We start from the raw sequence: 20,184 nt of genomic DNA on the forward strand, positions 1-20,184 counted from the left end.
TAACTGTGCGGACTGGCAGACCTCTTACCTATTGAGCTATCCAACCACGAGTCACTGTTCTCTCCCATAGCTTCAATTCTGCCGGTAACTCTCTCCTATTTACCAGATATCACAGAAGCTGCCCAGCGTTCTCTGCAGGACTTTCAGAGCACTCTTGGAACAAAGGATCATCATCATCGTCATCTTCTACAGCTCCCCACTTCCACAGCTCGCGGTGTAGTAGTTAGCGTCGTGGCCTCTAGATCGCGGGGTCCCGGATTCGATTCTTAGTCGGGTCGCTGAATTATTTCTCTTCGCGAATAGGTATTTGTGTTCTCCTAATCACGTCACCTCATCTTCTTCTAGGCGCAAACCGAGAAATAGAAAGACTTTTACTAGTTTTTTTTGTGGTTTTACGGCGCACAACTACAGTGGTCATTAGCGCGCAGACTAAATTATGAATGCACTGCGAGGCGCAATGGGAAAACAGCAACTAAAAAGGACAACACCATAAAATGCACATTAACAGGCAAGGGATTAAAAGAAAACAGCATAATCAAATGTCCTTACACAGGTCTGTCAAGTGGATAAAACGAAGAACGCGGGCAGCTGCTCCTGGGTCATCCGCTAAAATTTCATCCAGAGTACGTGGCAGGCCAAGATCAATGCGCAGTGTATTAAAATTCGGACAGGACGTTAAAATGTGGTGTACCGCCAGCAATTGCCCACATGGGCAGAACGGCGCTGGCACAGCCGTCAGCAGATGGCGGTGGCTGAACCGGCAGTGTCCAATCCGTAACCGGGCCAAAACGACCTCCTCCCGCCGAGAAGGGCGTGAAGAGGTCGTCCAAGGCGTGGGGTGAGGTTTCAAGTCCCGAAGCTTGTTTTCAGTAGGCGGCTGAGCAACCGCAGATGGGGTCTATAATTGACCTCTATTGTTCTTTGAATTTATCTCTCAACGAGAAAGTTGTTTCAACATTTAAGGAGGATCAGCTATAAACTCGTCGCAACTGACAGAAATGGTTATGTAACTTAAATAATATCTCTGAGTTTAGCCTTGAATTATTAGCAAAGACTGCGTGTAATTTTTTCGTTTTTACTCATATCTGGATCCAATTATTTTCGTGCTTAAGAAGAAACACACTGCTTTGGGCTCAAGCCAAAGTTACTGAGTCGCTTCGACTTGTGTCGTTGCATTTCAAATACACCGAAGCGCCAAAGAAACTGGTATAGGCATGCGTATTCAAATACAGAGATATGTAAACAGGCAGAATACTGCGCTGCGGTCGGCAACGCCCATATAAGACAACAAGTGATTGGAGCAGTTGTTAGATCGGCTATTGCTGTTACAATGGCATGTTATCAAGAATTGAGTTAGAACGTGGTGTTATAGTCTGCGCACGAGCGATGGGCACAGCATGTCAGAGGTTGCAGTGAAGTGGGGATTTTCTCGTACGACCGTTTCACGAGTGTACCGTGGATATAAGGAATCCGATAAACCATCAAATCTCCGACATCGCTGCATCCGGAAAAATATCCTGCAAGAACGGGACCAACGATGACTCAAGAGAATCGTTCAACGTGACAGAAATGCAACCCCTCCACAAATTGCTGCAGATACCACTGCTGGGCCAGCAACTGTCAGCGTCCGAACCATTCAACGGAACAATATCGATATGGGCTTTCGGAGCAGAAGGCCCACTCGTGTACCCTTGATGACTGCATGACAAAAGGCTTTACGCTTCGCCTTGGCTCGTCAACACAACATTGGACTGTTGATGATTGGAAACATGTTTCCTGGTCGGACGAGCCTCGTTTCAAATTGGATCGAGCCGATGGACATGTACGAGTATGGAGACAACCTCATGAAACCATGGACCCTGCATGTCAGCAGGAGACTGTTCAAGTTGGTGGAGGCTTGTAATGCTGTGGGGCTTGTGCAGTTTGAGTGACGTGGGATCCCCGAAAAATCTAGATACGACTCTGGCAGGTGGCACTGACATAAGCATCCTTTCTGATCACCTGTATCCATTCATATCCATTGTGCATTCCGACGGACTTGGGCAATTACAGCAGGATAATGCGACACCCTGTACGGCCAGAATTGCTGCAAAGTGACTCCAGGAACACTCTTCTCAGTTTACACACTTCCGCTGGCCACCAAACTCCCCAGACATGTAATTGGCGCCTGGGATGCCTTGCAACGTGCTGTTCAGAAGAGATCTCCACTCTCTCGTACTCTTATGGATTTATAGACAGCCCTGCAGGATTCATGGTGTCAATTTCCTCCAGCACTACTTCAGACATTAGTCACGTCGATCCCACGTCGTGTTGGGGCACTTCTGCGTACTCACGGGGCCATACACGATATGTATCAGTTTCTATGGCTCTTAAATGTACTTATCTACTGTAAAATTATCTCCAGCACGTAACCTAATAAAGCATCAGACTTCGAAAGAAAATAAATTATGCGCAGATTCTGCTGGACGATAGACTTAAGTAGCCGGTCGGAGTGGCCGTGCGGTTCTAGGCTCTACAGTCTGGAGCCGCGTGACCGCTACGGTCGCAGGTTCGAATCCTGCCTCGGGCATGGATGTGTGTGATGTCCTTAGGTTAGTTAGGTTTAAGTAGCTCTAAGTTCTAGGGGACCGATGACCACAGCAGTTAAGTCCCATAGTGGTCAGAGCCATTTGAACCATTTGATAGACTTAAGTAATGGCTGTTAATAATGAAAATAAGTAAATGGCATTATGCAAAACCACGCTTGCTTACACCGGTACAATTACAGTGGCCATATTTAACTTTGTTTCGGAATAGTAAAGAATAGGAATTGTAAGGAAGACTGAAAGAATATTTTCAGTCGTTATGATTTCAATTAGAAACAGACACTTTCATCATAACGAAGGCAGCAATTGCAGTGGTAATCGTCAAACCAAACAAAAGAGAATGGAATGGCTACATATACTGAAACATGAAACAAAGCAGCAGTGTTAGCTCCTTAATGTACGCTTACTCTTAGACAAATGAATCATAGGGCTGTAGAATGCGGTTATTTCCATTAGATGCATAGAATGCTTTGAAAAATTAGAATCTTTCTTAAATTACTAAGCGGTTCATAAAGAGGCGCCACAGGTCTCCCTCCCAGTAGTTCCATAAGATCATCTCATAGCTCCCCGCTAGCGAGAAGGTTCGCTTCGAACATATTTCTCTCTGTCCTCCCACATCTTCCGACCATCTCCCCGTCGCTGCTCTGGCCCAGTTTTGTTCTTCCTACCGAATGCTTTTTTTCACTCCTTATAGCCGCTGATCTCTCGCCTTCCACCTTCATCCCGTGTATCTTCCAAGAAATCCTCTTGTCAGACGTGATCTACACATACCCATAACATTAAACTCTTTTTTTTCCGCAATCCTGTCGTACAGGGATTCGTCACGGTCGCAGGTTCGAATCCTGCCTCGGGCATGGATGTGTGTGATGTCCTTAGGTTAGTTGGTTTAAGTAGTTCTAAGTTCTAGGGACCTGATGACCTCAGATGTTAAGTCCCATAGTGCTCAGAGCCATTTGAACCATTTGACACAGGTTTCTGCAGGCTACAACAGAACTGGTTTATATAGGGTGTACCACGTTATCACTTTTCCAGGGGACATCTTTGTTCCGCATCATTCCTCTCATTCTCTTCATAAACCTATCAGCTTGCCTCATACGTTCACTTTTCTTTTCGTCATTTCTTCCATTTTCCTGCGTTAAGTTCCCATTGGTACTAGAAACATACCACTGATTTCTGCTGGACCCTGCCCGGCGTCACGTTCACCGTAGTTCTATCCTTTTTTCTTGTAGCGACCACCGACTCACAGTTAATTTAAGGCCATATTCTTTGGCTCAATCATCTAATTACAATTGTACTTCCTCCTTGTAGTTCTCCCACACTACTGCTCTAATCCTGTTTCCTATGCCTCTTGCCACATGAATTACTATACACGGTCCAGTCAGATTAGTGTGACCACCGCTTTATGTTCAACGTCAACGAGCAGTACCCACTAGCAAACGGCAGGTGGCAGCACTAGCAAAAAAATGGTTCAAATGGCTCTGAGCACTATGGGACTCAACTGCTGTGGTCATAAGTCCCCTAGAACTTAGAACTACTTAAACCTAACTAACCTAACGACATCACAAACATCCATGCCCGAGGCAGGATTCGAACCTGCGACCGGAGCGGTCTTGCGGTTCCAGACTGCAGCGCCTTTAACCGCACGGCCACTTCGGCCGGCTGCAGCACTAGCAGTGAAGGTTAAATTAAGAGTGCGGGGGGACGCGGAAAACAGTGCACTTGTTGTCGTGATGCGGATACGGAACTATTAATCTGTTACTTATATTGATATGGTGTATGTTCTTTCGGACATGTCCGAAATAACAGACACCACTGATGAGCTGTAGCATTCTAGAACGAAATTAGCTGCTGACGGGCGTTGATATCAACGGGGACAGGTGAAAATGTGTGGCCTGACCGGGACTCGAACCCAGGATCTCCTGCTTACATGGCAGACGCTCTATCCAACTGAGCACCGAGGACACAGAGGATAGTGCGACTGCAGGGTCTCTCTCGCGCACGCCTCCCGCGAGACCCACTTCTCACCCTGTATGTCCACACACTACATTCGTAGCGTCCCACCCCAACTCACTCATTACTCGTGGAAGACATTCTTACCAAATCCCTTAAGAGTTCGGGGAATATATGTGCATCCGCACAGAAGAAGAAGGACATGGCCGGTATTGGCAGAACTATATACTTATAGGGATATGTTAATCCGTACGGAAATCTCACAAGTGCACAAGTCGGCACTACGAAATATTTCTATCTCCCGCTACCACACGCAAAACTGCTCCACTCTCCAACTCTTTACCGCGACTGTGCGTCCGTCGCTTCGTACTGTCCAGGACTATCTCGTGTCCTCTCCCATATTGTCGAGCACGTGTTCTTTTTGGAACGATCACTGTGATTGCCTAGAACGCTCCCGCCCTGCCTCCAAGCCAACACACACTCACAAACATGATGAAACACATTCGAAATACTGGATTTACATTTAAATAACTTGGAATTAAATAAATATTCCTACAGCTAGACCATAAACACGCTCTATCACACATTATTAAATACATGAACAAATTAAATAAACATATATCAAAAGAATAGCAACAAAAGGTAAGCCAGTAGACTAATGTCTCTGTGCTTTCTAAAACACAGTAAATATTTAACCAATTTCTTCATGAATAGTATATATCGGATATAAACAAAGACATAGACGAATAAATATATTTATAAGCATGCTGCTACCGTTTTTTCGTGTAACTGTGGAGTACTTATGGCCTGACTCGATCGATAGTAATCGGCCACTTTGACCTTCAATACCGCATGTACTATTCACGTTATATGCCTGTAATTCATACCAATTTAGGTTTACACTAATAGCTTTCTAAACACATGTCGATCGACAAAATCGGATGAATCGTTTAGATTTTGGAAATTCGTTGCTGGGTGTTACTTGCATAATTTATCGTCAGAGACTTAACTTTAAACTAATACAGATATTGAAAATCTGATTACACCATCAGAATCGTCGTACAAATAATGGTAATGTACATGTTTCTTTTTGAGGTATCGTGATTCATCTGGCTACTATTAATTGCCGGCCGTTGTAGCCGAGCGGTTCTGGGCGCTTCAGTCTGGAACCGCGCGACCGCTACGGTCGCAGGTTCGAATCCTGCCTCGGGCATGGATGTGTGTGATGTCCTTAGGTTAGTTAGGTTTAAGTAGTTCTAAGTTCTAGGGGACTGATGACCTAAGATGTTAAGTCCAATAGTGCTCAGAGCCATTTGCCATTTTTACTATTAATTTCTATACGAACTGTGAAATGTCTGCCATGATGGTTTCACAAAGTCCGCTATCTTTGGCACTCTCGGCATACAAGTCTCTTTCATCAACACAGTGTCACAATTGCCAGCCATGTGTTCGGCCTGGACCCCGGCTAAAGTTCGGCACCACAAAGTCCCAATTCTTACACAGTCCAATTTTTTACACAGTCCAATCTAGCGACGGTCACGAATGATGATGATGATGATGATAATGATGATGATGAAATGATGAGGAAAACACAAACACCCATTCCCCAGGCAGAGAAAATCCCCAACCCAGCCGGAAATCGAACCCGGGACCCTATTCCATCAGAAGCGTTTGGAATTGAGGGGAAATTAAGAATGGCTGTGCCCTTTCTGGGATTCAGACTTTGGTTCTACTGGATCGAAAGCCCAAGTGCACCCCCCAACACATGGAAACTGTCCAGATGCAAGAGAGGAAGGTTACGTTAGTGTCCTTCACTTATTTTGGTCGGGAACCTGACACAAAGATCGATCCTAATTACATAATTAATCATAAATATTGGGCCTAATTACACAACTAAATGCATAACGATACACAAGGACAGAATAAAATTGCAATACAACTCAAAAGTTGACGATGCCATACAACTGGTGTTATCCTGTAGGGAAAAAATTTCGCAATACCACTCTAAACCAGCGACAGAAACATTCAGATTTTACCCTTCACCTACAAACTGGCGGGAAAAAGGTTGGGATGTAAGGTACTATCTTTATTATTTTCCGCAAGAAATATGTTCAACTGACGTGATTGCTGGTGTGGACAGAGAGGAGTTTAAGAAGTGTATAACCTTCTGAGGTCACTTGTGATACGCAGCATGCCATTAGGCGACGGTCTAGACAACACAAAATGGAAATTTAGTAGCACAACCCTGCCCATCCGGGGAACGCTCCAGATGGATTTTTTTCAAACGCCTGGTGCATGCGAAAGAGGAAACCCATTCCGCCTAAAGCGACCACATCCTCACACCACAATGTCTTCAGTACAAAGTGCTTCAGCGAACACGGTGCCGGGCGGTCAGCTACACATGCAGCCGAGAGCGGCGCTGGCATCCCTCACAACAAAACTGTGATAAATGAGGGCTATCCCGAAAACTGGTTGTTTGTCTAAAGGGAGAGCCTTGGCCTCTTACAGAACTCTCCCACACGCCGTTCTGCGCACTGGACTATAGAAAACACAATCGTAGCGACAATAAATGCTCTCTCGCCACGAAAATAGCCACAGTCTGTTTTCTTTTAGTTTCATAAACAAAATAAGTATAGTTTTTACGTTCAACTGCAGGATACAATTCACATTTCATTATTTTGCGACATCCAGCAAACTGCAACGCCGCCTATCACAGATGATCGCGTGTTTATTACAAACATTTCACACACGTGAAATAACATTAGGGAATACAATCTTTCACTCCATTAGCTCAGATGTGAGAGATAACACATTGAATGTTTTTTATTCCAGTCTTTGATCACAGTATGAATTCTTTAGACGATGACCGGTGTGAGTCCGTAATGACCATCCTCAGATCTTTTTTACACCATGTCCTAAAGTGATAAGGACATCTGAGGATGGTCATTACGGACTGACACCGGTCATCGTCTGAAGAATTCATATTGTGATCAAAGACTGGAATAAAAAACATTCGAAAGTATTGGATCGCTGTTTGTATACGCGACCATGTCACAGTTGGTGGAAAAACACATTGATTTTACGTTCGACAACAAGCTATAATTCGAGAGGATGTAGCTGTTTTGTATACTGTGGCAGCTCCCATTTTACCAATGCAACGCTATATCATACTAGAAATACGAAACAAATCGTCAGAGCATGTCTCGCCTTCTGTAGGTGGGAGATTGAAATTTTGTTAAAAGATATCGCCACAACAAAAGAAAGAAATAAAGCAATGCCTGTCAAGAATCATTCCATGGTGCCCTAGCCATCTCCTCTACCCACTGGGCGGCATGTCATTGCAATTTAATAGGCTAAGTAATTAAATTGATCATGAGAGTCAGTCTGCATGGCGAATAAGCCGGATTACACTCACCAGGTAGGTCAGATGGGAATCCGTGGAGGGAAGACGATGTTCTTTTTGAGGAACAATATTGAGAACCGACATTTGAAGCTGACCGCAGAGGGGTTCTACACCCCACACCATACATTTTGCGTACGGTCCGTGCTATTAAAAAACATGATCGTAGCGACTATGTTATCGTCACCCTGCATAGAAAGCGGTCATGAGTCTACGGGCACACACTAGTCGCTGAAAGCATTTCGCTTTCTGGTAGAAATGTTGTCTGTGATTTGGAATCAAGTCTGTCCATTCCATCATATACTTGCGGAGGATGCTGTAGAGATGTCTTTTAATAATTAAGCCACTGGTGAATCATTTTCATGCCACTCTCATATCTCGAAACAAGTCACCTTTTTTGAACCTATCTGCTAAGGATCCCATACAGCAATATCTCCAGCGCTGTTTTTTAGACAGTCCGTCTGTATCTTGTAACTGCTTCTTCGTCTCTGCCCCGCCATTCGTGCAGCTTTGTCCATGCGGTCGTCCCAATTTAACTCGGACCTGTCGAAAGTCAGAGAACGCTATATCTAAGACCTTCTGCATCTCGTGGAGAGACAGGATGAGCTGAGTTAATGCGACAGCACCGCGTTTCGACCACTCGATGGAAATGGGAACATGCTATCGTAGCTTCACCAAGCGTGTACAACCGTGTGCAATGTGTAAGGCCAGCGCCAAACGAAGCTGTCCCCTGCAACACGATGTAGTAGAAAAGATAGTATGAGTATTTATGGTGGTGTTTCTTGTTGGGAAAATTAGGAAGACTCCACATCACACATGGCATGGAGGAAGGTCGAGGATTTTGCTGCTGCATTGCTACATATCTCCAAACTACAGAGTACATACAGACACTGCAGTCCGAAGGAGATCTGCGTCTCTTAGGGTGCATTCATGTCTATCACCCAAATTTCAACCATTCAACAGAGAAAATCTACAAACTGTAAAAACCCCACTAACGTCATCCGTTAGAGAACTCGATAAGATTTTCCAAGTCCCTGTCTTCTGATATATCTGAAAGAGATACAATCTGCTTTCTGGCACTGACCATATGTCGCGATCCTATTAAGTATACAGATATTGGTTCATTGCAGCAGGTGGCTCACGATCGAAGTCGCTTCCACAGACTAGAGTAATGTTTCATAGTCTGTGCTGTAGGAGGAGCATATCCAACAGACTATCAATCACACAAGAGCATTCCTGTATTATTCCTTCATAAACAGTTTAATGCATTGGTTCGTTTTTTGTCGCAAAATGTATGGTGTGGGGTATAGAATCCCTCGACGGTCTGCTTCAGACGTCGGTTCTCAATAGTGTTCCTCAAAAAGAACATCGTCTTCCCTCCACGGATTCCTCCTTGACCTAACCAGTGAGTGTAATTCGGCTAGTGAAAAAAAAAAAAAAAAATATTCGCCATGCAAACTGATTCTCATGATCAATTTAATTAATTAGCCTATCAAACCGAACTATCAGTTTAATAAGCCACGGCTGCAAAATACTTACACGAATTCTTTACAGACACATGGAAAAACTGGTAGAAGCCGACCTTGGGAAGATCAGTTCGGATTCCTTAGAAATTTTGGAACACATGAGGCAATACTGACCCTACGACTTAACTCAGAAGATAGGTTAAGGAAAAGCAAACCTACGTTTCTAGCATTTGTAGACTTAGAGAAAGCTTTTGACAAGGTTGACTGGAACACTCACTTTCAAATTCTGAAGGTGGCGGGGTCATATACAAAGGGCGAAAGGCTATTTACAATTTGTACAAGAACCAGATGCCAGTTACAAGAATCGAGGGGCATGAAAGGGAAGCAGTGGTTGGGAATGGAGTGAGACAGGGTTGTAGCCTATCCCCAATGTTATTCAATATGTATATTGAGTAAGCAGTAAAGGAAACAAAAGAAAAATTTGAAGTAGGAATTAAAATCGATGGAGAAGAAATGAAAACCTTGAGGTTCGCCGATGACGTTGGAATTCTGTCAGAGACAGCAAAGGACCTGGACGAGCAGTTGAATGGAATGGACAGTGTCTTGAAAGGCGGATATAAGATGAACACCAGCAAAAGCAAAACGAGGAAAATCGATTATAATCTAATTAAATCAGGTGATGCTAAGGGAATTAGAGTAGGAAATGAGACACTTAAAGTAGTAGATGAGTTCTGCTATTTGGGGAACAAAAGAACTGACGATTGTGTTAGTAGAGAGGATATAAAATGTAGATTAGCAATGGCAATAAACGCGTATCTGAAGAAGAGAAATTTGTTAGCATCGAGTATAGATTTAAGTGTCAGGTAGTCTTTTCTAAAAGTATTTGTATAGAGTGTAGCCATGTATGGATGTGAAACATGGACGATAAATAGTTTAGACAAGAAGAGATTAGAAGCTTTCGAAATGTGGTGCTGCAGAAGACTGCTGAAGATTAGATGTGTAGATCACGTAACTAATGAGGAGGTATTGAATAGGGTTGGGGAGAAGAGAAGTTTGTGGCACAACTTGACTAGAAGAAGGGATCTGTTGGTAGGAGATGTTTTGAGGCATCAAGGGATCACAAATTTAGCATTGGAGGGCAGCGTGGAGGGTAAAAATCGTAGAGGGAGACCAAGAGATGAATACACTAAGCCGATTCAGAAAGATGTAGGTTGCAGTAGTTACTCGGAGATGCAGCTTGCACAGTATAGAGTAGCATGGACAGCTGCATCAAACCAGTCTCTGGACTGAAGACCACAACAACAACATCAAATTGATGTCAATGACTTGCCACCTGGTGGGTAGAGGAGACGGCTAGAACACAATGGAATGATTCTTGACAGGAATTACTTTTTTCTTTTTCTCGTTGTGGCGATATCTTTTAACAAAATTCCAGTCTCCCACCTACACAGGGCGAGACATGCTTTGACGATTTGTTTCATAAATGCTAGTTTGATATAGCACTGTATTGGTAAAACGGGAGCTGCCACAGTGTACAAACGTCTACATCCCCTTGAATTATAGCTTGTTGTTGTCGAATGTAAAATGAATGTGTTTTTTCTTCCTTGCAAGCGAACTAATGGCGTGAAAAATTGTATTCTCTAATGTTATTTCACGTGTGTGAAATGTCTGTAATTCACACGTGATCGTCTGTGATCATTGGCAGTGCACTTCGCTGGCTGTCGCTAAATAGTGGGATGCGAATTGTATCCTGCAGTTGAATGTAAAAACTGTACCGATTGTGGCCATAAAACTAAAAGAAAATGGGCTGTGTCTACTTTCGTGGAAAGAGGACATTTATTATCGTCGCGATTGTGTTTCCTACAGCCCAGTGCTCAGAACGGCGTGTGGGCGAGTTCCGTAAAAGGTCGCGGCTCTTCCTTTAGACAAACAACCCGCGGTCGGGATAGCGCTCATTAATCATGTGTTTGCTCTGAAGAATGCCGGCATCGCTCTTTATTGTATGAGTAGCTTACCATCTAGCAGCGTGCTCACTGAAGCTCTTTGTACTGAAGCCATTGCGGTGTGAGGATGCAGTCGCTTTAGGCGGAAGGAGCTTCCTGTTTTACAAGCAGCCAACTTTTGAAAAAATCCATCTAGAGAATTCTTCGGATGGTTGTGGTTGTGCTACTATATTTCCATTTTGTGTTACCTAGACCGTCGCCTCAAGACATGCCACGTATTTCGAGTGTCCGCAGAGGGCAGCAGAGGGCCTGATCGGGCCAGTAGCCGCAGACGGGTTGCAGAAAAACGGCGGAGCGGGAAGCCTTATGTGGACAACGGCCAGCACGTGCCACGAGGCATTTGGCTGAGCAGCTGGTCATTTGAAAAAGCCTATATCCCTCCAATAAGTGGTTAGAGGGAGGGAGGAGGGGAGGGGGAGGCGTGAGGAAGAGGGCCTCGACTTTCGACAGTTTGTGATCGTACACCGAGATGTCAGATGTGTTCCTCACAATAACAAAGTGTTAGTCTCATTAGCTGCCGCCAAATATCGTGTTGCCCCTGTAAAACAACAGTCTCTTCTACGACTGGAATTACGTAGTGCTTTGCTTCTTGCCCGACTCATTCGCAAGATGGCCAGTGCCTTAGACATCATAAATAGTGACGACATCCATTTGTGAGTGGACTCCACAATAGTTCTCTGTTGGCTGCAGCGTAGTCCTGGTCATTGGAAAACATTTGTTGCCAACAGTTAAGTGTTCTCTCAGATCTGTGTAATGGTACATGATACAGGCACACTGCCAAATTGCCATTTCAGGAATAAGATCAGCTTGAGAAGCTGTGGATGGTTTCTTGTGGACTGACTGCTGTTAGTAATTTTCATGTCTTTATGCAGTATGACATTAATACTTTATTGTCTTGTGTCCTACATGTTAGTACCCGTCGTGTTTCTCAGGCAGTGTGACAGTGGCGTTTTGGTGGTGTGGGCATCCCAAATGTTGGTGTACTCAAGTTTTAAGTGCATTGATATTATGTCTCGTTATTGTCTTATTGTTTTCCTTTTTTGGATTTGTTGTTTGTTAAAATTATTGTTATTTGTAAAATGAGAAGACTCATTTTAGAGTGGGAGTATGTTTGGACTCTGCAACTCACCCCAGCTGCCACCTAGCGGCAGCTCCCAAACTTGACTGGTCAGACTGTCCAATATAGTTTTCTCGCTGTCGGGAGACCTTGCAACCTACGTGCAGAAGTGGATCTCCCAGGTCCTTTGTGCGCGGGTTAGATTAGCACCGTTGTAACGGCCGAGCAGGTAGCTTGGAGGCGCCGTAGTGGACGGGCGTGTATGTCTCTCAGCTAACCCAGGAGCCGCAGTTGGCGCGCTGCCTGTGCACATTGTAAAGTTTATTACAATAAACATTGATACCAGGTATCGTGTTCTGTCTAATTATTGTGAGTGGAAATAACGTGAGGACAGTGAGTCCTCTCGCATTATACTCTCAAACTCAAATATACCGCCGGCCGGAGTGGCTGTGCGGTTCTGGGCGCTACAGTCTGGAGCCGAGCGACCGCTACGGTCGCAGGTTCGAATCCTGCCTCGGGCATGGATGTGTGTGATGTCCTTAGGTTAGTTAGGTTTAATTAGTTCTAAGTTCTAGGCGACTGATGGCTTGGCTCTGAGCACTATGGGACTCAACTGCTGAGGTCATTAGTCCCCTAGAACTTAGAACTAGTTAAACCTAACTAACCTAAGGACATCACAAACATCCATGCCCGAGGCAGGATTCGAACCTGCGACCGTAGCGGTCTTGCGGTTCCAGACTGCAGCGCCTTTAACCGCACGGCCACTTCGGCCGCTGGCGACTGATGACCTCAGAAGTTAAGTCGCATAGTGCTCAGAGCCATTTGAACCATTTGAATAAAATGTACCATCATGGCAGGAAGAGCCCCTGCGTACATACTTGGATTTGTGGCGTCATGTTGATGCGGAGGGTGGGGCGTGTGGTCAGCACTCCCCTCTTGCTGTCGATTTGTCGGCTTTCACCTCTGTGGAGCCGCTACTTCTCATTCAAGTTGCTCCTCAGTTAACACCATGAAACTGAGAGCATCCTGTACCGGTCTATGACCAAGAAGAAATCCTTGATAGTACCGGGGATTGAACCCGCGTCCTATGCATGGTAGTCTTCTACGCTCACCACACAACTACGGAAGCGGATAATAGAAATAATAGGTGAGTGAAATATTTGATAACACTAGCAGGAATTATAAATTCGCCACTAAAAGAAAATAATAGAGAGAGATCTGCTTTTAGTTGGGACAACATACTCATCATCTACCTGTGACTACTCATACCCAGTTTACCCTACGGCGGAAAAGAAAAAAAAACAGAGAAAAATAACGTTTTGAACTTGTTTCCCTTCTTCATCGGTAAAGTGCTCGAGTAAAAAGTTACTTTTTCCAATTTACGCTAGATACGTATTGTAACAAACACCTCAGTGTTGTTCGTTTCATCGATTATTTTTTCCTGGCTTAGAAAGACGTGTCGTGCACGTTCGTAGCGCGTGGTGATGTGCCCATCGACTGCCATCCTCATCTACCTAAATGCTGTTATCGTTTCACAGTCCCGCTTCAGTTGTTTTTCGTAACGTAAGGAAACGTTTTTACACTCACTTCAGTCAGCCGTAAAAGCTGTACTGAGTTGGCCCCCGATAACAAACTCCGTGCCCTTATGAATGAGCCCTGAAATACATAGTGCACAATCAACTGACTGAAAACGTACGCAGATTCAATTTACATGACAGATATTAGTCCTGCCTTTGTAAACACCGTAGCACGAACACAGCGCTAATTGACGTAGCTGACGACCTTAAATATGCCATAGACAGCCTGAAGCCACAACGTTGACAGTACTAGATTCAGCACAGCCTTTGAACCAAAATCTGGGACTCAAACTAAACTCAGTGCTAAGGATCCCAAGAAATTTTAGTATCCTGTCATTTAGTTGTGAACGCCACGAACAGTCAGCTCTTATTCTATTCGACTCCCGTCATAATACTGTATCAGAAAGCGATGAAGATCTTGTGTGTAACTTTCGACTAGCTGAGCACCTCAACTGGCCAAACAGTGCTTTCGCCACGTGCAGAAAGTCATCTGCCTGGCTCTAGGCCCTCTAGAAGTTTGGGAACACATCTCCACAAGATATAAAACGTTAAATTGTTCAGTTACTCATAATGACACTTTCCTCCCTCCCCCTCCCCATATTGTGGAAGTAGTCCAACAAGACATGAACTACTAAAGTAACCATGAGTGATTGTGTGCCTTTCTTCAGCAATATTCGTCTATTTCACACCGTCAGTGCTTTATACGTCCAGTTAACATGGTTGAAGCAAGGCAAGTTACGCGACTACTCTCTCAGTTCCTCTGTGATTGTGCGATATGTAACTCACCAAGAGCTCAGGTAGCTGTTATCTCATTATGATCACTACAAAGGACCTCACTTATCTGGTCTCATATCTGTGCCCATCCATAAAACAAAACCATTTGCAAACTCCTTCCCTTTTGCATTTACGAAAAAGCCGAAGCACTTCTGTCTAAAAAAAAAAAAAAAAAAAAAGATGTATATGACTAGTTTCCGTCTGTCAAAGAGTACAGGAAATTCTCTCAGTTCTTCCAGCATCGCTTCGTTGTTTCTCTCTCTCTCTCTTTTTTTTTTTTTAAACAGTCATGCCACTTCGTTTCCTTCTCTCTTCGTCTATCATTTTCCTCTCTCTCTATCTCTCTCTCTCTCTCCCCCTCTGTCTCACTTGCTCCTTCTCCAACCTCTTCTCTGACGTCAGTTGTTGCCATTGCTTTCCATTTAAATCTCCTACTGTAATCTGTATTTTTGTTCAAGTTTTCATGAAGTAATATAAGCTGTGTCTTTGCTCCATTTCTGAATGTTACACCCCTTAGTAGACGTAAAACTTATTGTAATGTGTGTCGTAATGAATGTATTGCAAAATATGTAAAATGTCTGGTTCATTGTGAGGGAGCCCTTGATTGCCTCAATCTTTCCAGGATGAATAAATCCTCAAAGAGGTAAAAAATAAACATTATATATAGCAAACTATCACATGCTGATCCCCGTCCAATCCTTACTGAACAAGTATCGTCCATACAAGGGAGTAAACTGGTGCTAATCTGCAGTCATTATGGTTCTGCGGGTATAACAGGCCATGATGCATGCTTGGTGGAAATCCTAACTGTTTACATCGGTCGGAAACGTCACTGAACTTGAACTCGATGTGGCCAAACGAGGTGCAATATTCGAAAACGACTAAATGGCTCATACCATCTTGTGATATGGAACTTCCTGGCAGAAGAAATCTGCGTGTCAGAGCAGATGTAAATCCTGAAGCCTTGCATTTCGCAGACAGTGATGTAAACAATCACCATTCGCGTCCAACTTCACAACTTCAGTACCTATATCCTACTTCACAGAGGCTCTTCTGCGTAACTTGCAAGGCCTGCATTCCTGGAAGAAAGGATATCGTGGAGGAACGACTTAGTTTCGGCATAGGGGCTGTACCCATAATGCACATGTCACTATGCAGCAGAGTGTTTACTGCTATGTCAGTCTGGAAGTGTACGCCGGACCGGGACTCGAAACACCTGTCTCAGGCTGAGCTATCTATACAGGAACGACCCGAGGGAACGGTACTTGCAGAACAGAAGCTGTGAAGATGATGTTTGGTTTGCGTATCGCTCAACTGCGCGGTCATCAGCGCCCGTACAATGTCTCAATTTTTACACAGTCGTATTATTTTTTTTTTACACAGTCCAATCTACCCCCACTGTCACGAATGATGATGAGGACAATACAAACACCCAGTCCCCGGGCAGAGAAAATCCCCAACCCGGCCGGGAATTGAGCCCGGGACCCTATGATCCAGAGGCAGCAACGCTACCCACTAGGCCACGAGTTGCGACTCTGAAGCTGTGAAGGGGGTAAGTCAGTCGTGTCCGAATAACTCAGTCTGCGAGGGCATTACTCACGAGTTCAGCTCCGGCACACTTTCAAGATGCCAGCATGTTTCTCAGCAGTGCACACTACGCAGTCTTATGAAAGACTTGTTCTGACATTTGTGAGCTGTCGGGAAAAAAATGAGATTCCACGTTCGATCGTCAATAACTCAGTGCTGAAATGAGATCTCTAGAAAATGAGAAAACCTAACCATAACACCTGTGAAGCGATCAATGGAGAACAGACTGTATTCAAGAGTTGCGACATATTCGAAATAAGGTATCACAATGATCTAGGAAACATTTATTTGCTATAAATCTAGTCACAGATCACAAAATCCAAAACTTTACATAATTCGTGTCATTGCGTATACAGGTGGTAGAATCACATTAATCAACCATACAAGGTGCATTATAAAATCTAAACTTTTTAGATTTCATGACGAAGCTTGATTGACTGATTAATGTGAATGTACCATCTATATATGCAATGACACGAATTATGTTATTTATTGAACTGACTTAGGTCTGAATATTGTTATATCCGAGCGAAATTAGTTCCCTGGATAGTAAAATTTTTGTGATCCATGACTAATTTATTACAAAACAAAGACTGCATTCAAGTTATGTATTCACCAAGGATCTAAAATAATCTCTGACAATGATTAAGTCTCCACCACAAACCATGTAAGAATGGATACTTACGGGACAGAAAATATCCATCAAGAACTGTAGAAGATACGCATACATTTCGTGGTGACAAAAAGTCGAATTATGAGAATTTCACAGCTTGTTGGGATTGAATATGTGAAACATGCAGCCATCGAGAAACGATTTTTCACATTTTCACCAATATCGAAAAACTAAAGAGAGAAGATTTTTATCACAAACGCAAAGGAAGCACCACATCTTCAAATTCTAGAACTCCCTGCAATGCCAGAAGAAAGCCTCGCCACTCAGGTAACACTCGGGCAGTAATTCAAACAGCTGCAGTTACGGCGGTCCGCGAAAAATTTCCGGAATCACGTTGCTTATATTACGCGGCGGCACGGCATGCGATACTGCAGGTCATAAAAAAGACCGCAAGACCGGTTTACGAGTGTCAACTGCACCAACAAAAATACAGCGAGAGTATTAAAAACTGCAAAGGAAAAGCGAAGAGAATGGAAGCCGGAAACGGTGTAGACACCCAATATGAAGACAAAAACAAGAAGATTGCAAAACCCTGAAAAATAGGGAGACGTATCCAACACCACAATCTTGAATAAAGCCAGTATCAACAGTTTAACAAAGGTCTTTAAACGGAATCGTAAACATAAACGACAAAGTCCCAGAAGGGAATGCTTAAAGTCCTCCTTCTTTGAGGAGAGTGAAATACTAAAAAGTATTTAAGGTTATCTTCTCCGAGACGAATGAAGTCTCAAAGCAAACGTTAACTGGAGAAGTGTGAGATAAACTGCTGCGATTGCAATCGCAACAAAATGCAGCATGCAAGTGAAAAATGTGTACGGTACTTCAGTCAGATGAGGATGCCAGAGAGTCTGTCAGAAAGCTTAATAGCATCCAAAACAGGACAACTGTGTGAAAATGAAGTGCAGTCGTACATACACTAAAATGAAGACAATAACGCTTAAGGAAACCACCACATAATTTTATTTATATATTTGCAATCTCACAGAAGGATGCAGACAAATCGGCGAGCATAATCGGAAACAACCTAGGCTACCTACTGAAAGTGACACCAGTAGTATTAAAATCCGTCGATAGGTCTTTAGTACCGGATTCTACAGACTAGGTGAAGTTTTCAAACCAGCCATCAGAAAAGGAATGCTCGCTACAGACTTCAGTGGTGGAAAGCACGTTGCTCGTCGATCGTAGTTCTATAGAAAAACTCTATCACTACGTTTACATGTGACACATCTTCCGAAAGATAGAAACCGAATTTCGGAGACCGTTTTTCGCTGTAGACAGTTTAGGCTCAGTATACAGGGTGAGTCACCTAACATTACCGCTGGATATATTTCGTAAACCACATCAAATACTGACGAATCGATTACAGAGACCGAACGTGAGGAGAGGGGCTAGTGTAACTGGTTAATACAAACCATAAAAAAATGCACGGAAGTATGTTTTTTAACACAAACCTACGTTTTTTTAAATGGAACCCCGTTAGTTTTGTTAGCACATCTGAACATATAAATAAATATGTAATCAGTGCCGTTTGTTGCATTGTAAAATGTTAATTACATCCGGAGATATTGTAACCTAAAGTTGACGCTTGAGTACCACTCCTCCGCTGTTCGATCGTGTGTATCGGAGAGCACCGAATTACGTAGGGATCCAAAGGGAACGGTGATGGACCTTAGGTACAGAAGAGACTGGAACAGCACATTACGTCCACATGCTAACACCTTTTTATTGGTCTTTTTCACTGACGCACATGTACATTACCATGAGGGGTGAGGTACACGTACACACGTGGTTTCCGTTTTCAATTACGAAGTGGAATAGAGTGTGTCCCGACACGTCAGGCCAATAGATATTCAATTACAATATCTGGCGTAATGAATGTCGTACACGCCGCAGTACATTTGGTGTCATGTCGCCGCAGGCTGCCACAATACGTTGTTTCATATCCTCTCGGGTAGTAGGCACATCACGGTACACATTCTCCTTTAACGTACCCCACAGAAAGAAGTCCAGAGGTGTAAGATCAGGAGAACGGGCTGGACAATTTATGCGTCCTCCACGTCCTATGAAACGCCCGTCGAACATCCTGTCAAGGTTCAGCCTACTGTTAATTGCGGAATGTGCAGGTGCACCATCATGCTGATACCACATACGTCGACGCGTTTCCAGTGGGACATTTTCGAGCATCGTTGGCAGATCATTCTGTAGAAACGCGATGTATGTTGCAGCTGTTTGGGCCCCTGCAGTGAAGTGAGGACCAATGAGGTGGTCGCTAATGATTCCGCACCATACATTTACAGTCCACGGTCGCTGTCGCTCTACCTGTCTGAGCCAGCGAGGATTGTTCACGGACCAGTAATGCATGTTCCGTAGATTCACTGCCCCGTGGTTTGTGAAACCCGCTTCATCGGTAAACAGGTAGAACTGCAACACATTCTCTGTTAATGCCCATTGAGAGAATTGCACTCGATGATTAAAGTCATCACCATGTAATTGCTGATGTAGCGACACATGAAACGGGTGAAACCGGTGACTATGCAGTATGTGCATGACACTACTTTGACTCAGTCCACCGGCTCTCGCAATGTCCCGTGTACTCATGTGTGGGTTCATGGCAACAGCAGCTAACACACCAACTGCACCCGCTTCTCCTGTGACGGGCCTGTTACGGACCCGTTTGCGTGCTACGACCATACCTGTTGCATACAGTTGGCGGTAGTTGTTTTGCAATGTGCGGCACGTTTGATGCTCTCTGTTCGGGTACCGTTCTGCATACACCCTGCAGGCTTCAGCTGCATTTCGTCGACACTCGCCATAGATGAGTATCATCTCCGCCTTTTCAGAGTTCGAATACACCATGGTCACAGTTCCTACAACACTACACTATCACAGACGTCTGGTAACACGGTGTACTACAGTTGGTCTGCGTGCGGAGACGAATGCAGAATAACAATAGCAGCAAGCGCTACATGCGGACACTGCGACGGCTAGACCAAACCACAACAGTGCACTGCAGCCACACTCGTAAACAGGGTCGTCATCGTAAACATGTCCCTGCAGATGCTGCTCGCCGACCGTGGCCCGTGTTTGTTACAACACGCAACTGAACGTCGGA

The 20,184-nt window shown here is 44.1% G+C and overlaps 1 protein-coding gene across 1 annotated transcript in view; it reads left to right on the forward strand.

The window, feature by feature from the left end:
- The window catches only part of LOC126259763 (venom carboxylesterase-6-like), a 152,900-nt gene that overhangs the window by 67,841 nt on the left and 64,875 nt on the right, over positions 1-20,184 (forward strand). The window lies entirely within an intron of this gene.

Source organism: Schistocerca nitens, chromosome 5 (assembly GCF_023898315.1).
Source record: "Schistocerca nitens isolate TAMUIC-IGC-003100 chromosome 5, iqSchNite1.1, whole genome shotgun sequence".
Taxonomy (NCBI): Eukaryota; Metazoa; Arthropoda; class Insecta; order Orthoptera; family Acrididae; genus Schistocerca; species Schistocerca nitens.